This window comes from Zalophus californianus, chromosome 10, assembly GCF_009762305.2.
Source record: "Zalophus californianus isolate mZalCal1 chromosome 10, mZalCal1.pri.v2, whole genome shotgun sequence".
Taxonomy (NCBI): Eukaryota; Metazoa; Chordata; class Mammalia; order Carnivora; family Otariidae; genus Zalophus; species Zalophus californianus.
The window spans coordinates 98494408-98513515 of record NC_045604.1 but is presented as its reverse complement, the minus strand read 5'-3'; the positions used below and the strand labels follow the sequence as shown (position 1 = coordinate 98513515).

At 46.6% G+C, this 19108-nt stretch overlaps 1 protein-coding gene and 1 long non-coding RNA gene across 7 annotated transcripts in view; one reads left to right on the top strand and one right to left on the bottom strand.

Annotated features, from left to right (window-relative positions):
• TPST1 (tyrosylprotein sulfotransferase 1) overlaps positions 1 to 10951 on the bottom strand; it is a 165131-nt gene extending 154180 nt beyond the window's left edge. For 3 of the 4 annotated variants that reach the window (XR_003523375.1, XR_003523374.1, XM_027613744.2), the window contains exon 1: positions 5734 to 5956. The gene's annotated coding sequence lies outside the window, so the exon portion shown is untranslated. Of the gene's footprint in view, positions 1 to 5733; positions 5957 to 10928 lie in introns of those variants that run through there. The other variant, XR_003523377.2, reaches the window with a different exon arrangement.
• On the top strand, positions 6134 to 16350 carry LOC113933537. Of its 3 annotated transcripts, none has more exons than XR_003523379.2 (4): positions 6134 to 6539; positions 6891 to 7131; positions 9641 to 9912; positions 16072 to 16350. It is a non-coding gene; the product is annotated as an uncharacterized LOC113933537 (long non-coding RNA). The 3 variants fall into 3 exon arrangements; XR_003523378.2 differs by having other exon boundaries at positions 9641 to 10036; XR_003523380.2 differs by lacking the exon at positions 9641 to 9912.
• The last annotated feature ends 2758 nt before the right edge of the window (positions 16351 to 19108 follow it).

Below are 19108 nucleotides of genomic sequence, written 5' to 3'. Positions count from 1 at the left end.
ATGTCTCATGCACTGTAGGACAGTAACAAAAGATCTAAGAGTTGTATTCTCACAGTCACAGAAAGAAGGGGAAAAGAATGCTGCTGAAAAATTATTCTAAAAAAAAAGAAAGAAAAAAAAGGAATATTTATACTAAAAATCACTGAAACATCCAAAATGGCAAAAGACATAAACTTACAGTTCAAAAAGCTAATAGAAGGGCACCTGGCTGACTCACTCAGTAGAGCATGGAACTCTTGATCTCAGGGTTGTGAGCTCAAGCCCCACATTGGGTATGGAGCCTACTTAAAAAAATAATTAAAAAAAAAAAAAGCTAAGAACTCCAAATAGGATAAGCCCAAATTCATGCCAAGACCCATATCATAATTAAACGTCTGAAAACTAAGGACAAAGAAAAAGCCTTTAAAGCAGGCAGGGAGAGGGATGCCTGGGTGGCTCAGTTGGTTAAGCGTCTGCCTTTGGCTCAGGTCATGAACCCAGGGTCCTGGGATAGAGTCCCACATTGGGCTCCCTGCTCAGCGGGGAGCGTGCCTCTCCCTCTGCCTGCCGCTCCCCCTGCCTGTGCTCTCTCTCTCTCTCTCTCTGACAAATAAATAAATAAAATCTTTTAAAAAATCAATAAATAGGGCGCCTGGGTGGCTCAGTCGTTAAGCGTCTACCTTCGGCTCAGGTCATGATCCCAGGGTCCCGGGATTGAGCCCCGCATCGGGCTCCCTGCTCAGCGGGAAGCCTACTTCTCCCTCTCCCACTCCCCCTGCTTGTGTTCCTGCTCTCGCTATCTCTCTCTGTCAAATAAATAAAATCTTTTTAAAAAATCAATAAAATAAAACAAAATAAAGCAGCCAAGGAGAAAGGATACATCACCTATAGAGAAACATAAATTCCAATGACAGAGGATTCCTCACCTAAAATCAGAGGTCTGAAGAAGGTAGTAAACCATTTTCAAATGCTAAAAGTAAGGAACCGTCAACCACAAATTCTATAAAGAGAAACAGCTGACAAAAACCTTAAGAAAACTAAAGAACAAAAGAAGACAACTCTATAGTTTATATCTTAGTTCTAACTTATTACAAAATATACGGTACCATTATATGAGATTTTTCTTATAACAGTAATTAAATATTTGGGAATTACAGATTCCCCCCTCACCAACACCAATGCCAATGAGACTCCTGTATGTAGATAGCTTAATGCATATTCCCTGCTTTCTTAATTCTCTTAAAAAGAAATAGTTCTTCCATTGTTCAAGATCTTTTATCAATTTTACAGTTTTTGTTCTACTTGAAAATCCCAAAGCTTATAAGCCTAAAATCAGAGCTATTTGTTTACAAAAGATGGAAGATACCTATGTCTCAACCATCCATAAAGTCTATTTTAAATAGCATCCACTAAAGAGGAAGCCTGAATGAACCTCTATAATCATGTACTAGCTTAGCCAGGTTAAAAGCCAAATCATAAGAGCAAATATTTATCTTAATCCACTCTAATTTATTACGAGTGTGTGTTTTTTTAAACAAGAATGACTATGCAAGTATGACTAGTGACCTGTTAATCAGTCAAGAAAGAAACAGATGGTCATCTTGCAAAACCGTGAATTCAAGATCTGTTTTACATTATTTACCAACTGATCCATTCAACCAATTTTTATCACGTTTTTAAAATATACGAAGTACTATACAAGGCAGTGACAAAAAGATAAATAAGGTATTACAATACTGTGATATAAGAATTATTACAGAATGTACTAGGTCTTCATCCCTGGCTCCTGACACAGAGCTCCTAAAACCCTTGGAATTTCTTGATGGGGTGAGAGGAGCATCTTTTGTTACTCATAATAAGCCCCCTTCAACCATATCTTGGAGGATGGGGGCTGGTTGTCAGAAGAACCAACCCCTGACCTCAGGATGGGGGAAAAGGGTTGCAGATTGAGTTTATCACCAACAACCAATGATTACGCCTACATAAAAATCCTAACTGAAGGGATTCAGAGAGCTTCTGGGTTGGTGAACACATGGAGGTGCCGGGAGGATGGTGCCCCCAGGGAAAGCTCATGGAAGCTCCATGCCCCTTCCCACAGACTCTGCCCTAGGCATCTCTTCCATTTGCTGTTCCTGAGTTATACCCTTTATAATAAGCAGGTAGTGGTTAAGAGCTTTCCCGAGTTCTGTGAGTCATTACAGCAAATTATTGACCTGAGGAGGGGGTTGTGGGAAGCCCCAGTTTATAGCCAGTTGGTCAAAAGTACACGTCACAACCTGGGACTTGCAAATGGCATAGCAGTGGGGTGTGGAGGAGGTGGGTGGGGGCTAAGTTCTTCATCTGTGTGGTCTGCACTAACTCCAGGTAGGTAGTGTCATGACTGGGTTAAATTGTAGGACACCCAATAGGTGTCTGGACAGTTGGAGAATTGTAAGGGGAAAGCCCACATAATTTGCTGTCAGAAGGGTCATGAGTTGTGCAGAAGAAACAGCAGGCACAGTCCTAGACCTCAAGGAATTCCTAGTCGTGACAAAAATGGGCCCATGAGAAATAATTTAAATGAAATGGTATGTACTTTAACAGATACATATACCAAGTGCCAGGAAAGTAAGCAACTAACCATGCCAACAAAAATGACATTTATCCTAATTTTTAAATGATGAGTTAAATATTGTAATTCCTCAGGGTTCTATCAGTCCCTCCTCAAGCTCTCAGTCCAGTTCTCAGCCCTAGCTGCATATTACCGTCACATGGGAAGCATGTTTTTAATTTTTTTTAAGATTTTATTTATTTATTTGAGAGAGCACGAGCAGAGGGGGTGGAAAGGAGGAGACTCCCCACTGAGTGGGATGGGAGCCTGACGTGGAGCTCGATCCCAGGACCCCCGAGATCATGACCTGAGCTGAAGGCAGACACTTAACCGAATGAGCCACCCAGGTGCCCAGGGAAGCATTTTTTAAATGACAAGGTCTGGCCCTACACCAAACCAACTGAATCAGAATCCCTGTGAAAGCCTTCATCCCCTCATCCTTAACCTTTAAAAGCTCCCCAGGTGGTTTTAAAGTAGTGCCTGCGTAAATGAATGAATGAATGAAGTAGCGCTTGGATTGGAAATGACCATCTCTGTTTGGGAAAAACATAACCCAGGCCTCAACCAATCTTCTGGCGGTGAGGAGAGAAAGAAAAAGATTTCAGGTAGACACAACATGAGCAATGACAGACTTAACTGTGAGGAGAGAAGAGGATTCTAACGTTTCTAGGGTGAGGCCTAAAATAGGAAAATGAGTATTTATACTGCTTGAGGGGGCTATGTGAGTAGAGGGAAGGGAAAGAAAAAGATAACCAAGTTTGGAGTACTCAGTATCCAAGTTTAGTTATCCAAAAGATAGATGAAAAGAACACTTGAAACTCAAGAAAAATGGGGACTGAATACACATCTCTGAAAACCCTAAGTATACAGGTGCTATTCGAAGCCATGATAGAAGTGTAATCACACAAGGAAATTAGAGAACAGAGAAAAGAGCAAAAACTGAAAATCTAAGGAAGACCACACTAATCAGAGAAAATGAAAAAAGAGGGAAGCATCAAGAGAAGGTTTTTGTTTTTGTTTTAGAAGGTCTAAACCTGACCATACACACAGGAGGAGAAAAAAATGAGAACATAGAGGAGATCAAAGATGTTAGCCTTAGAAAGAAGGGCCTTTTTTCCTCTGGTAAAGGAAAGGAGATCAGAAATCAGGCATAGACACACAAAAAAATGATAGACCCTTACTAGTTCAGGGCTAAAGTCCACCAATTTCTTCTGTGAATTTTCTTTTCTTTTTTAAGATTTTATTTATTTGACAGAGAGAGACACAGCGAGAGAGGGAACACAAGCAGGGGGAGTGGGAGAGGGAGAAGCAGGCTTCCCGCAGAGCAGGGAGCCCGATGCGGGGCTCGATCCCAGGACCCCGGGATCATGACCTGAGCCGAAGGCAGACGCTTAACTGACTGAGGCACCCAGGTGCCCCTCTTCTGTGAATTTTCTGCTTATTGCAAAATAAGCAATGAAGAAATATCAAGAGTAGGACAAAGAGAGGAGAACGGTAAGAATCTATAAAAAGCCAGTCAGGTTTTAGTACATAAGAATATCCTATGGGGTAAATCGGAGGATCTCCAGCCAGTATGAATAAAGTCAGAATCCAGAAGTCTAGAACAGCACCAGCAGCTCACTTACATGATTTTATCCAGTCTGCTCTGGAGAGCCTAGGAGAAGAAAAAGCAACTGTTTGATTCATCCTGGCTTGTAGACCATTAAAGCAAATGTGGCAAGAATGGGCTGAGGCCAGTAACACTGTTTTTATAATTTTGAAAAGTCAAACTTATTTCACTTTAAAAAAAAAAAATGTAGCTACTTCCTCTGATTGCCAGAAAGTGTTGGGGAAAGGGAGAGATAATTACTCTCTCACTCTTACAGAACTTGTTAGGACTTTTACTCCTAAGCATTTTTGATCCCTCTAGCATCTGATTCCAAGAATTCTAAACCCGATTCCCCTAGGCTCTTATAGGATGAAAATTCACTGCAGAATTGGGACTATCCAGCTGAGAGATAAACAAGTAAAACACTTCTTACATACAATGTTATTAGTTTGAAGGGGGGGTGATAAGGGAATAATTACATTGTGAGGTTCCCTAAGAATCCTTTACAAAGCCAATTAACATAAAACAATATTTGATACAAAAATAGCAAAATTCACTTTTTTCCTGAATAAATGCAGTGGGTAAAAATTGACAATTTAATCTCTTTCTCACACTTGGGAGTTCAATAATTTGTCCTGCCATCTCCCATACCACTCTTCCAACAGTGGGTCCAATCCCTCTGGATACTGGACTCCCTCTTGCTACCACCATCTGGAAAGTACAAAGACCTGGAAGGAGGAAGAGACTAACACGCATAAGCACCCACTGTGTGGCAGGCCTACTGTGTGCCAGGTTCTGGGCAAGGCGCTTTACATGTTAGCGGTGCAGCTCACTGAAAGACGAATTACGTTAAAACTACAGATCTGGTATTCAGGAGAGTATTAGAGTGTCTGAAGGTTTAAGTGTAAAGGAAAAGTGGTTGATGAAAGTAAGGGGAGAAGAGGCGAGGTGGTAGAGGAAGGCATCTGGGAGCAAAAGGGCAAAACCCAAGGGACATGGGGGTTGGGGGGGGCGACTGAAAGGTACAGAGAATATGTAATTAAAGGGCAGGGATGAGGGTGATTCTGCGGAAGAGAAGCCCAGGTTTAAGTGAGGGCAAAAGTCTGATCTGATCCCGACGGGATGAGCTGCGCGGGGGGGGGGGGTTCATCCCCGGAAGGCGCCCCGAAGGACTGCAGAGGCTGGGAAACGGTGCCAGCGCCGCGAAAGGGGAGGGGACGGAGAGGAGAGGGAAGGGAGCAAAGATGAGACGGGAGGGGGCGGGGGGCCGACCACGGCGAGGACTAGCGGGGTGACGGCGCAGCGGAGACCGGGAAACGCAGGCGCTGGGGGAAGGGGAGCGGGCGTGGGTGCAGCAGCCGGCCCGCCAGGGCGAGGGACGCCGCGCTAGGGGGGCGGGGCTGGGCAACTGCCCCGGGGCAGATGGGGAGATGTGGGGGCAGGAGGGGACGCTGGGCCAAGGGATGCCAGGGCAGAGCCGGCCCGGGGCCCGGAGCCAGGTGGGCGGCGACTGGAAGGCGGCGGGGCCGGGGCGGCGCTCCGAGCCGAGCCACAGCGAGCGCGGCGTCCCCCTTACCTGGGATGAGTGAGGAGCCGCCGCGCCGCCTCCCCAGCATCCTGTGCTCAGCCGCTTCTTCCACTGCCCTAGGTGGGGGCCATTCCGCCTGTCCCGGGAGCCCGCCCTCACCGCCAGGCGCCAGCTGCAGCCAGCCCGGCCCGGCCCCGCGGAGCAGCGCCGAAGCGACCCGCGCCCGCGGCTGCCTCAGCAGCGACTCCCGCCGTCGCCGCTTCAGCGCCGGCCGCCAGCCTCGCAGGCGGGCCTGGGATCACACGTAAGCAGCGATTGGTTGCTGCACGCCCGCCCCGGGCGATGTGTCGGCTCCTCTGATTGGTGGTTTTCGCTAGCTACCGCTCGCGGGGGGCGGTGTTCGGAGTAGCGCCGGGTCCAGCAGGCGTTAAAGGGCGGGATGGGTCTGACGTCGCGGCCGGGCTGGCGTCCGGGCGCCCGCGCGCTCCCCACGAGAGCTCCGGAGCTGCCACCTGCCTGGACTGGTCGTTGCCCTAGCGACGGCGCGTTTGACCTAGCCGGGGGGAAACTGGGCTGGGATGCGGTCCACGCCGCCCCAACCCCTACGTGAGCGGCCTTCATCCATGAAACCCTGGCACGCTACAGGAAAAGGAGCTTTTTCCAAGAAGGTCTCTTTCTGCATGTCCGCTGCTTCGAATACCACCTCTCTGGCCCCTGCTGGCGGAGGAGCTTTCATCTCATTGGCGAGAACTCAAGAACAGATAGCAAATTCACACAATATTGCATTCCACACAGAAGCGTGAGCGAGGGGCGCTTGGGTGGCTCAGTCGGTTGAGCGTCTGCCTGCGGCTCAGGTCATGATCCCAGGATCTTGGGATCGGGTCCCGCGTTGGGCTCCCTGCTCCGCGGGGAGCCTGCTTCTCTCTCTTCCCTCTGCCTGCTGCTCCCCCTGCTTGTGCTCTCTCTCTGACAAATAAATTTTAAAAATCTTTAAAAAAAAAAAGTGAGTGAGTGATAGGAGATTCTGTCCCAACCATAGAGGCGGGGACCATAGGGGCGGGGAACTGATACTTGAGAGAAAGAAGTGAAAACGGATTGGAGAAAAGGCGAAGGGAAGAGAGACACTGGGGAGAGGGCTGAAATTTCCCAACTGAAAATTAATAGTTGATGTTTTTGATTCCTTCCTACTGACATATCCATACCAGGTTCTGTCAAAGCAATCATCAGTTCTGTGAACTGTGAAAGAAGATTTAAAATTAAGTGAGCATTGTCACAGAGTCACTCTAGAGTCGAGAGCACACTGGGGAAGTAGGGCCTAGTTCAAGTCCAGGAACACCTCAAACTTTCGACTTCGTCAATTGCAGCTTGTTAGTTTCAACTCCACCATCTCCTCCACTTAACCTTCTACTTTGCAGTGAAATGGAAGATGTTAACACCTGACAGCTGGTGAATCATGTATTAGTAAGTTTAAACTCAGCTAGCAGCAATCATAATTGTTTTAAAACGAATTATGTAACCTTGTGGCTCTTGCCTGATCTTCTGCACCCTTGAAATTCAGAGCACACTTTGAATTTCAGTGGACTCCATGTCTCCTTCAAATAAATGCTTTGATTGCTTTACCTCCTCTTCTTGACAGACAAAAGAGAGATTGCAAAAAGCATGGGTTCAGGAATCTAATAAAGATTCAAAATTCCTGTCAACCACATCGGAATGTTTTGTTAGCTACAGAATGAGATCTGTAAAATATGTATCTTAGAGAGTTGCTGTAGTGTTCAGGTGAGGTCCACACAAAAACTTGTACCTGAATGCTCACAGCAACATTATTCATAATAGCCAATAAAGTGAAAACAACCCAGATGTCCATCAACTGATTAATAAACAAAATTTGGTATATCCATAGGATGAAATATTAACCATAAAAAAGGAATGAATTTCTGATACTGCTACAATGTGGATTATAATATTGAAAATACTACACTGTGAAAGAAAATAGTCACAAAAGACCCCATATAATATAAGTCCATTTATATAAAATGTTCGAAATAGGCAAATCCATAGAGATAGCAAGTAGATTAGTAAGTGCCTTGGGCTGAGGGGATTGGGGAAAACGGGAAGTGACGGCTAATGGGTATGGGGTTTCCTTTAGGGGTGATTGATGAAAATGTCCTAAAATTGTGTGATGGTTACACAATTTTGTGCATATATTAAAAACCACTGGATTGTGTACTTTAGAGGACTTGTATGGCATGTGAATTATATCTCAGTAAAGCTGTTACTTTTTTTTAAGATTTTATTTTTAAGTAATCTCTACACTCAGCATGGGGCTCGAACTCACAACCCCTAGATCCAGAGTTGCATGCTCCACCAGCTGAGCCAGCCAGGTGCCCCAAAGCTGTTACTTTTTCAAAAAATAAAATGAGATAACAAACCTCTGAAAGCCCCTGACTCTGCTGCCTCTCCAAGAACAAGGGATCAGTATATCTAACTTTGTTTTTCTCTATTCAGTTAGCAAAATCTTGTAAGCAATTTGATCTGAGGAAATTTAAACAAATATTCACCATGATATTTCTCTTTAGAATGTCTAAATCAAATGAAGAAGATGATCTGATTTGACCCAAGCCACTTTGGGGCAGAAGAAATGGACCACTAAGATTACAAAGCTCATCAAAAGAAAATGAGCAATATCAGCAGGCCTAGAGCAAGAGATAAGGGAAGGAAGGAGATGGCTCTACAAAGTAATTATAGAAAGACCCGAGGGCTGCCCCCAAAGTCATTTAACCAGTCTTTTAAACATTAAGGGCTATGGCCCATTCCACTTCCTGCATTCCAGACCCCTTCAGGAAAAGTGCTTACCATGACCTGAAGCCACCTGCTGGCCCCGCTCCTCCACAAAACAGAATTGCAACTGAGATGCCCTTCTTACTGCCCCCAAAATACTTCACCCAACTACAAGACCTGAAAAAACAACAACTGAGTAGCCAGGTGAGGGGCTGGTGCTTGTATCTCACCTAGTAAACTATGAGAACAAATTCCAGATCTGGGGGATCCAGGAAGAATAGAGGACACAAATCGCTTCCGTGGAATCTGGCAGGGAGGTGGGCTCCATGCCTGTCACATGGCAGGATGTCTCTCAGAGCAGGACAGCTTTAGGTGGCCCAGGGGCCACAACGTAAAAGGCAGCCAGAAGCAAGGAGCTGCTTGAAGTGAAGCAAAGCTCAGAGTCATTTGGGAAAAGTTTTTTCTGCTTTCTAAATCTGCCCCCAACTCAAACAGTATATGTTAAGAAAAGACTCCAAAATATACTCTTAAGTGAAAAGAACAAAGTTAAAAACAGTGTATATAATATGCCCATTTGCATTTTTTTAGGGACGCACACCCACCCACCCCCCCACACACATGCTTGTAATTTTCAGAAATGATCTCTGGAAGGATGCACAGTAAACTGCAGCAGTGGTTGTTTCTGGATGGAAAACTGAAGAGCTTGGGGACCGGAGTGGGAAAGAGACTTGTTTTTCACTCTATCTATATACTCAGGCACTTTGTGGAAGTTTGTGTCATGTACTTGGCTTACCTATTTAAAATAAATTCAGGGAGCGCCTGCGTGGCTCAGTTGGTTAAGCGTCTGCCTTCTGCTCAGGTCATGATCTCCGGGGCCTGGGATCGAGCCCCGCGTCGGGCTCCCGGCTCACTGGGAAGCCTGCTTCTCCCTCTCCTCCCTGCTTGTGCTCTCTCTTGCTATCTCTGTCACTATCTGTCTCTCTCTCAAATAAATAAATAAAATCTTAAAAAAAATAAAAAAAAATTCAGAATAAAAAAAACCCCTCTTTTCTGCAAAACCCACCGTTCAAGCCTATATGAACCTCTGGTTCACATGATATGTACGTGGCTTTGTGTAATTTAATAAGCCACATATTATACATAGTGTGAACATGCTGTATGAATTTTCCCTCCTCAGGCTTACCTCTTCCAGGTGATCTGCTCAGGCTCAGATAACCTCACCTGAGGGCACAAACAGCTTCATCCCTTGAGCAATCAAGAGGCAATTCAAAGGACTCGGAGCTTATTTCTTCCAAACAGCCTAGGCAGCCCCCACGAGCCCAAGAAAAGAGAAGATGTGGACAAGTGGTAGCTGACACCCCAGGGACAGCCTGGAAGCCACTGCCCCCTAAGGCCAGCCTCACACAGCTCCCATCTGGGGATTCATCTCCCAGGAAGGCCTGGCCCAGGGTGAGTGAGGACCATATAGTATCTCTCCTCCTGGAAGGAAAGTCTGGTCAATACACCTAGGAACGTTCAGGCTTGGAGGAGAACTAAGGAGGCAGCACAACCCTCCATCACTTTTACTTTATGGGTATGTTGGCTTTGATTTGGTTTTTGGTGCAGCAGATCTCCCTTCATGGCATTGCCATTCCAGAATCTGGCATGGACTGAGGATGGTGGCAGAGGTGGAAGTGGGGAGAGGCCCTCAGAAATGGGGAAGAGAATCAGGCCAGGTCCTACTTTTTATTCTCTGTCCCAGCCCAAGGGAGCTGGAAATGAGAGTCAGGAGCAAGGGGGCTTGGAAACAGAAAATGGCGAAGACAGGCTACCTTTGCTGCGCAAGTGAAGGAGCAGGGATCTTTCAGAGAGCACACACATGGCTGTGGGGGAAGTGTGGGAAGTGGAGAAGTGGCGACAAAGGCAGGTTCAAGAGTAAGGGCAGGAATGGTGATGACGGAAGGTGGTTGTGTCTGCCCAGCGCTCTGTCCTGCCCCCAGCACAGGGCCGAGTACGCGTTAAATGAATGGATGAGCGAATGAATAGAAAAATGGCAAAAGCTGCAGCTGTCAATAAAGGCCACCAAGGCAAAGCAGAGAGGGATGTGGGGAAGAGAAAGGCACTCAGGGGGCGCCTGGGTGGGTCAGTCGTTGGGCGTCTGCCTTCGGCTCGGGTCATGATCCCGGGGTCCTGGGATCGAGTCCCGCGTGGGGCCCCCCCGCTCGGCAGGAGGCCTGCTTCTCCCTCTCCCACTCCCCCTGCTTGTGTTCCCTCTCTCACTGTGTCTCTCTCTGTCAAATAAATAAATAAAATCTTTAAAAAAAAAAAGAAAGGCACTCAGGGTCCTGCCTGGGAGGGCAGAGAGACAGGGTGAGGACTCCAGAGGCAAAGATCCTTGTTGGGGAATTGAGGGTTAAATTAAACTTTTGCCCAACCTAAAGTGACCCCCAAGTCCTGGCTGACTTAGGACAAAATGAAACACTTACCTGCAAATAGCATCAAAAGGCCAATGAGCGGCAGGCGACAACTCACAATGCTCTTGAACCTTGTGGGATAGAGGGATTTGAGACAGAAAGAAAATGGTGATACAATTTAAAGAAAAGGAAAAGAAAAGAGCATGCCTCCGCACTTTCCCCACCCCTAGATCCAGGAAAACTGGCCAGGTCAGGCCCCTCAGCCACATCATCATTTTAAAATGAAAATCCAGCCTAGCCTATGAGCAGGCATTTTCCAAATGGCTGCAGAATTCCTGCACCTTCCAAAAATACCTCTTCACGGAACCCCTGCCAGGGAGCGAGGGCCACATGCCCAGGCTGGAACCAACCATTCGGGCTTCCTGCGCCTAGGAGCTCCCACCCACATGCTCTGCAGACCCTAGATGCAGGAAGTGCCCCTGCTCCGCGGGTAAACCCAGCCAGACAGCTACGGGTGCTGAGCTCAAGACTGGCAGCAAAGCATCCTCTCGCTGCACTTACAACAAAAAAGATCGTGTGACTTCCAGGAGTGGTTTTCAAACCTATCACTGCATATAAACCATCTGTGCAGCTTTGTAAACTAGACACCAAGCCTCTCATGGATTATATGAAGCAGAAGCTCTGAGAAGGGTCACCCAGACCACGGGGCCGGGGGGAGGGTGTGGGGGATTGGGGGACAGCGACTGGAGTAGTGACTGGGAGGTGGCACAAGGGGGACTAGAGAGAGGCTAGTCGGTGATATTCTGTGTCCTGACCTGGAAATTACCCAGTTTGTTGACTTCATGAAAACTCATCAAACTCTATTCACGTGTGCACTTTTCTGTATGTTTTTGTTACACTTCATTTTTCAAAAAGTTCCCGGGTAAATTCTGCTCCCCTACCAGATTTGAAGACCACTGAGTCAGAGGTCCAGGGTGAGGGTCTTAGGTTACATTAGAGAAGCTGTGTGCTTTGGGGTGTATGTTGGATCTAGCTACAGGGGTCTGACTCTACTCTTAGGCAAGTCTCTGACTTTCAAAGGAAAGAAGCTCCAGGGAAGGGAAGGGACCCCGGTGGGAGGCGCTCCAGGGTACAGCCCTCCTGTGCCCAGAGATGCTAGTGACTTGTCCTGCACCCTGCTTCTTGGACAGGGCTTGCTCAGGCCTGTGACCCAACTCAAGAGGGCCATTTTCACCTGTGGCTTTGGTTTTCCTTCCCTGGTTAAAGAGGCTACAGAGACTACCAGCTTCTTGCCACCCTCCTCCGTCCCTTTCCCAGGGCAAAATCAGGTTCTTGGAAGGATATGCTACTTCCCCACAGGATCTGGGGGATTCAAGGGCATTGACTAATGTCTTCCACCAGGCACTAAGTGCTGAGGACACAGCAATGAACAAATCGGTCCCTACGGTCCTTATTGGGCTTATATTTTAATGTGGAGCCTGGCATTCCATTACATGTGAAGGAGATCAGGAAACGCCACCTCAAAATCTACCACTGTGGCTTAAGGATTATTTTGAGTTGAAGGCAATTAAGAAACAGAAAACTTGAAGGAAAAAAAAAAAAGCAAAGAGACAGAAAACACAAGTTCTTTGTCCTCTTTCTGCAGGAAACAAAGCATAAATTTTCCTTTTGCAAAGGAAATTTCTATTTGTAAAGGCGCTACCCCCTCTTACCAGAAAGAGAACTTGGAGAGAACTCACCACTTTATCATCAGTTCAATCTGCATAACAAACCTTCCTCAATCACCCTTATCTTCCATTAGTTTCCTATGTATATTTAACTTAACACACTTTGCTGTCCCTAGAAACCCAAATCCTCCCCCTTTCCCCAATGAAGTTAAGAATATAAGCCTTTCGGGGCACCCGGGTGGCGCAGTTGTTTAAGCCTCTGCCTTTGGCTCAGGTCATGATCCCGGCCGGGATCGAGCCCCACATGGGGCTCCCCGCTCAGCGGGAAGTCGGCTTCTCCCTCTGCCCGTCCCCTTCCCCCCTGCTCATGTGCGTGCTCTCTCTCTCTCTCAAATAAAACCTTAAAACAAAAAAAGAATATAAGCCTTTCAGGGGCTGCCCCCTCACCCGTCACGCAGCACCATGCACATTTGTGGGGAACCTGGTGCTAAACCATTCACAGACTACCTGCTTCTGGGTCGGGGTTTCCTAGGTAGCAGGAGCAGCTCCCTCGCTGTGATCTATTCAAAGTCGGCCCTCATCACAAGGGCTTGGAAGAAAACAAAACAACAACAACAGGGGCGCCTGGGCGCCTGGGTGGCTCAGTCGTTAAGCATCTGCCTTCAGCTCAGGTCATGATCCCAGGGTCCTGGGATCGAGCCCTCCATCGGGCTCCCTGCTCAGTGGGAAGCCTGCTTCTCCCTCTCCCACTCCCCCTGCTGTGTTCCCTCTCTCGCTGTATCTCTCTGTGTCAAATAAATAAATTAAAAACAACAAGAACAGCAACAACAAAAGAAAATAAGAATATAAGCCTTTCAACCTATGGAACGGGAGAAGATATTTGCAAATGATATATCTGATAAAGGGTTAATGTCCAAAATCTATAAAGAACCCATCAAACTCAAATCCAAAAAACAAATAATCCAGTTAAGAATTGGGCAGAAGACACAAATAGACATTTTTCCAAAGAAGATGTACAGATGGCCAACAGACACATGAAAAGATGCTCAGCATCACTCATCAGGAGGGAAATATAAACCAAAATCATGAGGAGATACCACCTCTTACCAGTCAGAATGGCTAAAATTAACAACACAAGAAACAACAGGTGTTGCGAGGATGTGGAGAAAGGGGAACCCTCTTACAGTGTTGGTGAGAATGCAAACTGGGGCAACCACTCTGGAAAACAGTATGGAGGTTCCTGAGAAAGTTAAAAATAGAGCTACCCTACAATCCAGTAATTGCACTACTAGGTATTTATCCAAAGGATACAAAAATTCAAAGGGATTATATGCACCCCAAGTTTATAGCAGTATTATCAACAATATGGAAAGAACCCAGATGTCCATCTACAGATGAATGAATAAAGAAGATGTAATACACACACACACACACACAGGAATATTACTCAGCCATCAAAAAGAATGAAAGCTTGCCATTTGCAATGACGTGGATGGAACTAGGGTATATTATGCTAAGTGAAATAAGTTAGAGAAAGACAAACACCGTATGATTTCACTCCTATGTGGAATTTAAGAAACAAATGAACATAGGGGAAAGATAAAAAATAAATTTAAAAAAAAGGAAAGGGAGGCATACTATAAGAGACTTTTTTTTTCATAAGAGACTCTTAATTATAGAGAACAAACTGAGGGTGGCTGGAGGGAAGGTGGATGGGGGGATTGGTTAAGTGGGGGATGGGTATTAAGGAGGGCACTTACTGTGTTGAGCACTGGGTGTTGTACGTAAATGATGAATCACTAAATTCTGCTCCTGCGATTATTATTACACCATATGTTAACTAAAATTTAAATAAAAACTTGAAACTAAAAAAAAGAAGAAGAATATAAGCCTTTAACTTCAACCATTTAAGAAGCCAGCTACTTCCTTTGTTGGTCCTGTGTGCCTGGGCAATAATAAACCTTTTCTCCTGTTAACCTGTTGTTTGTCAGTTTAATCCTCAGGCCCTAGCCTCTCAGCCTAAGACCATGGTGCCACCTTTCCCACACGCACTCAACAGAAGCACTCACGACAATGAAGACTTGCTCACCACTCGCTGTGCCCAGGTCTCCACGTCTGATCCTTTGCTCGTACACACTCTTCCACCTGCGTTGACCTCAACCCAGCTCTGCTGTGAAAATTCAGCCAACCTCCGAACACGCTGCAAACACCAGTTCCGCTGGGAAGTGTCTCATCTCTGTGACTCTTGTGACTTGTGCCCCGCTTTACAATTTTCTTAAGAAACTCTTCCTGCTCTACTTTGCGTTCTTGTTCTCTGTGTATTTGTCTGGTTCTCCTCCCTCACCCTCAGCAGATAGGAACGGGGTATATTGTACTTGCTACATATTCTCTGCAGCACCCAGCACTATTCTGGGCCCATAAGAGGCCTTAGAATGTTTGTTGAGATGGATTGAATTGAATGATGGGACAGGGTTTCCCTTAAGAATCATCAGTTCAGGGCGCCTGGGTGGCTCAGTCGGTTGGGCGACTGCCTTCGGCTCGGGTCATGATCCTGGAGTCCCTGGATCGAGTCCCACATCGGGCTCCCTGCTCGGCGGGGAGTCTGCTTCTCCCTCTGACCCTCCCCCCTCTCATGTGCTCTCTCTCTCATATTCTCTCTCTCAAATAAATAAAATTAAAAAAAAAAAAAAGAATCATCAGTTCACTTTGTTCTACCGCTCTGTAACTAACAGACAAAAAACCCTATTGGTTTTTTTTTTAACTTCATTTTGAAAAATTTTAAACAGAGAAAAAATTGGTGAGAATAGTACAATTAACTCCAGTATATACATTGTTTACCAAGTGTCCAACTGTTGATGCACCCATTGTTAACATTTGCTACGTTTGTTTGATATCTGTCTATATAAAATTATCATTGTTATTGTTTTTGACCCTTTTGATAATAAATTACAGACATTGTGTCTTTGTTTTTAAAGATTATATTTATTTATTTGAGAGAGAACGAAAGAGCATGAGAGGGGGGAGGGCCAGAGGGAGAAGCAGACCCCTGGAGTTCCAGGATCATGACCTGAGCCAAAGGCAGTCCCTTAACCAACTGAGCCACGCAGGCGCCCCCCTCTTTGTTTTTAAGACTATTCATTTATTTGACAGAAAGAAAGAGCCAGAGAGCACAAGTGGGTGGGGGGATGGAATGGCAGAGGGAGAGGGAGAAGCAGGGTTCCTGCTGAGCAGGCAGCCCGACGTGGGGCTCAATCCCAGGACCCTGGGATCATGACCTGAGCCGAAGGCTGACGCTTAACCCCCTGAGCCACCCAGGCGCCCTGGACATTGTATCTTATGTTCCTTTTTACTTCATAGTTATCTCCTAAAAACAAGGACATTCTCTTATACAATGATCCAGTGAAGGAAATTTATCGAATTTACGTAATATACAGTCCATATTCACATTTTTGAATCTTCCCAATTTTGTCTTTTTTGAAAGAGAATTTCAACCACCTCCCTTTTAACCTCAGTCTGTACCTTGTAATTGATTAAGTTCTTCTTTCCAGCTTATCTCTGAACTCTGGCAAAAGAGCCTGCAGCCAAAGCATCCCCTGGGAAACCGAAACTACCGGCTCGAGCAATGACGTCCCTGAGCCAGGAAGACCCCACCTGTGACTGACCCCAAGACAATGATGACCTGACCTATACTGCCCACCTGCAGGTGCCCTCCGACCTTCGTCCCACATTTTCCTTGAGGAAACCTAGAAGTATTTTGGGCACTTTGGAGACAGTCTTGAGACGTTAGTCTGCTATCTTCCCGGTGTCGGCCTCGCTGAAATAAATCCTTCTTGTTTCACTATCATTCATCTCCCTGTCTTTAGTTTCTGTCAGCAGGGAGAGGCCAAACCCAGTCTGTTTGGGGCCCCAGAGCCAGTGCTCCTGCACCCTTGGGCCCAGGCTACATTTATGGCTAGTTCTTCCTTCTAATCTGTGTGTTGCATTTGGTTATGTCACTTTTGCCTCTTTCCTCACTCTTCCTCTGTCTTTTGAGGCATACTACATTTACATTTATAAAATAGTCTTCAACTTGAGTTCCCTGTTTTGGGGGGGAGCAGGAACACCCCAAAAGGGAGGTGCCATCTTAGCAGGAAGCACATCAGGTCAATTTGACTCATGATCAGTGATGCTAACTTCTAGTTAAGGTAGGATTCTCCACTGTGAAGTTAACATTTTTCCTGTTGTAACTTACAAGTAATCTGTGGAAATCACTCAGTATTTCGGGGACTGTGCAAATAGCCCGTTCCCTGTCTGATGAGGATTCCTGCCTGGCCCTGCTATTTTTGCCAGTCATTCAAGGAAAGTGGAGCTGGCTGCCGCCCAGGGGCTGGAAGCGCTGGAGATCACAGGGCCAGTTTGGACGGAGAAGGGAAGGCAAGCAGGGCAGGAAACGAAGCAGAGAGCCATGAAAGCAGCCTGAACGCTGAGCCGGGAGCTGAGCTGCGGCTGACAGAAGTAGGAGTGGCAGGCACCCCACACCCCTTCAGTGCCCTTCAGGACCCCTTGGGGCTGCGGCAGCGGGGCTGGCCCTTCACGTGAACCACACTCTGGAAAAGGACCAGTTTGCAGGAAGCAGAAAAACCATCCTTTCCCTCCCTATTCCCTGGTGGTCCCTGGTAATCCCTAAGGGTTTCCAAATGTCCCAGAAGCATTATTTCCAGAAAATTTCCAGGGGCCAGTGAATCTGAAGGGCTCCAGGTCTCTGGGCCCTGCCTGGCCCTCCCAGCCAGGCTCCACGCCTTGCAAATATTTGCTGTGCTGTTGTACACACCCGGGGCTGGCAGTCAAGGTGGAATGCGGGGATGCACAGCCACAGCACACATACAGCCCCGGACAAATTGGCCACAAGTCCTCTATGCCCAACCAAAAGTGCAGTCATTTCCTGTGGCTGCCGTTAACAAACCGTGGTGCAACAAACACAGGGCAAATTTATTCTCCCACAGTTCTGGAGCTCAGAAGTCTGAAATCAAGGTGTCAGCACGACGTGCAGGTTCTCTAGGGGGAATCTGTCCTCACCCTTTCCAGCTCCTGGTGGCTACAGGCCTTCTGTGACCTCCTTGGCTGTATCTTCCAATTTCCGCCACCGTGGTCACATTGCCCCCCAACTCCTCTCACAGAAAACTTGGATTTCAGGCAAGATCCTGCAGACACCCGGATAATCCAGGATAATCGCATAGTAGATCCTTAACTTGACTACATCTTTTTCCAAATCAGGTCACCTTCATAGGTTTTGGGGGTTAGCACATATCTCTTGGGGGGCCACCATTCAACCCACTACAGATGGTATCCACGTACTTTCTTTCATTCTGCACAAATGGTGATTTTCCAAATGTTTCTCTGAATGGATTCTACACTCATAGCTAGAATTCATTAAAATAGTTCGTAGGTGGCTTGGTTGGTTGAGCATCCCGCTCTTGGTTTCGGCTCAGGTCCTGGTCTCAAGGTCAAGGTCGTGGGATCAGGCCTGAGTGGGGCCCCAGTGCTCAGCCTGGAGTCTGCTTATCCCTCTCTCTCCTCCCTCTCTCTCTCTGTTTCTCTCTTGCTCTCAAAATAAACAAATAAATAAAATCTTTAAAAACAAAATAGGGGCGACTGTGTGGCTTGGTCTGTTAAGCGTCTGCCTTTGGCTCAGGTCATGATCCCAGGGTCCTGGGATCGAGTCCCACATCGGGCTCCCTGCTCAGCAGGGAGTCTGCTTCTCCCTCTCCCACTCCCCCCTGCTGTGCTCTCTCTCTCTCTCTCTCTCTCTGTGTGTCAAATAAATAAATAAAAATCTTAAAAAAAAATAAAAACAAAATAAAATAGTCCCTCATGGCTCTTTTGGGTCTACCCAAGTATTTTTCTTCACGCACACAGACACACACACACACACGCACGCACACACACACACACACAAAATCTACACACAGATTTACACATTGTACACACATCCGTGTACAGAAATGTGCAGGTATACTGTACTCATTCGATACCTATTGAGTGCCCACTGTATGCCAGGCCCTGTGGACACAGGAAACAGCAGTGAATAAGGCAGCAAGCCCGTGCCTTGTTTACACTCTGGTAAAATATTTACATGCACACAATGTGCAAGCTACAAATGCAGAATACACAAGGCTTTTTACACTCCCAGGGCTCCCAGAAGGGCGAAATTCAGCAATTCTAGGCCATAGGCAGCAAGGGAATGTGAAGGCCTTGATGTAAATAAAGTCACCAGCAAAGTGGTTGAAACATTTGTGAGTAGGGGTGAATTCCACCCCTGAAAGAGCAGATCGTTGCCTTGTTGTGGAGAGGCTTGCACTTCGGGGCTGTGAGATAGAGGTGTCTGAACAGATGGGACCAGCTGGGCTTTAAATGGCCCGAGAAGGCCAGGATACATGCCGATACCGGCTTTGCGAGGACAAAAAGCACTAAGCTGGATGGAGGGAAGGGAGACAGCCCGCAGGAGGCACATGCAGGAAGCTCAGGGTCAGAAATTGGCAATGATGTACAGAATAAGGTGAGATGATGAAGATAGTATCACAGCATTGTCTACCAATGTGAACTCAC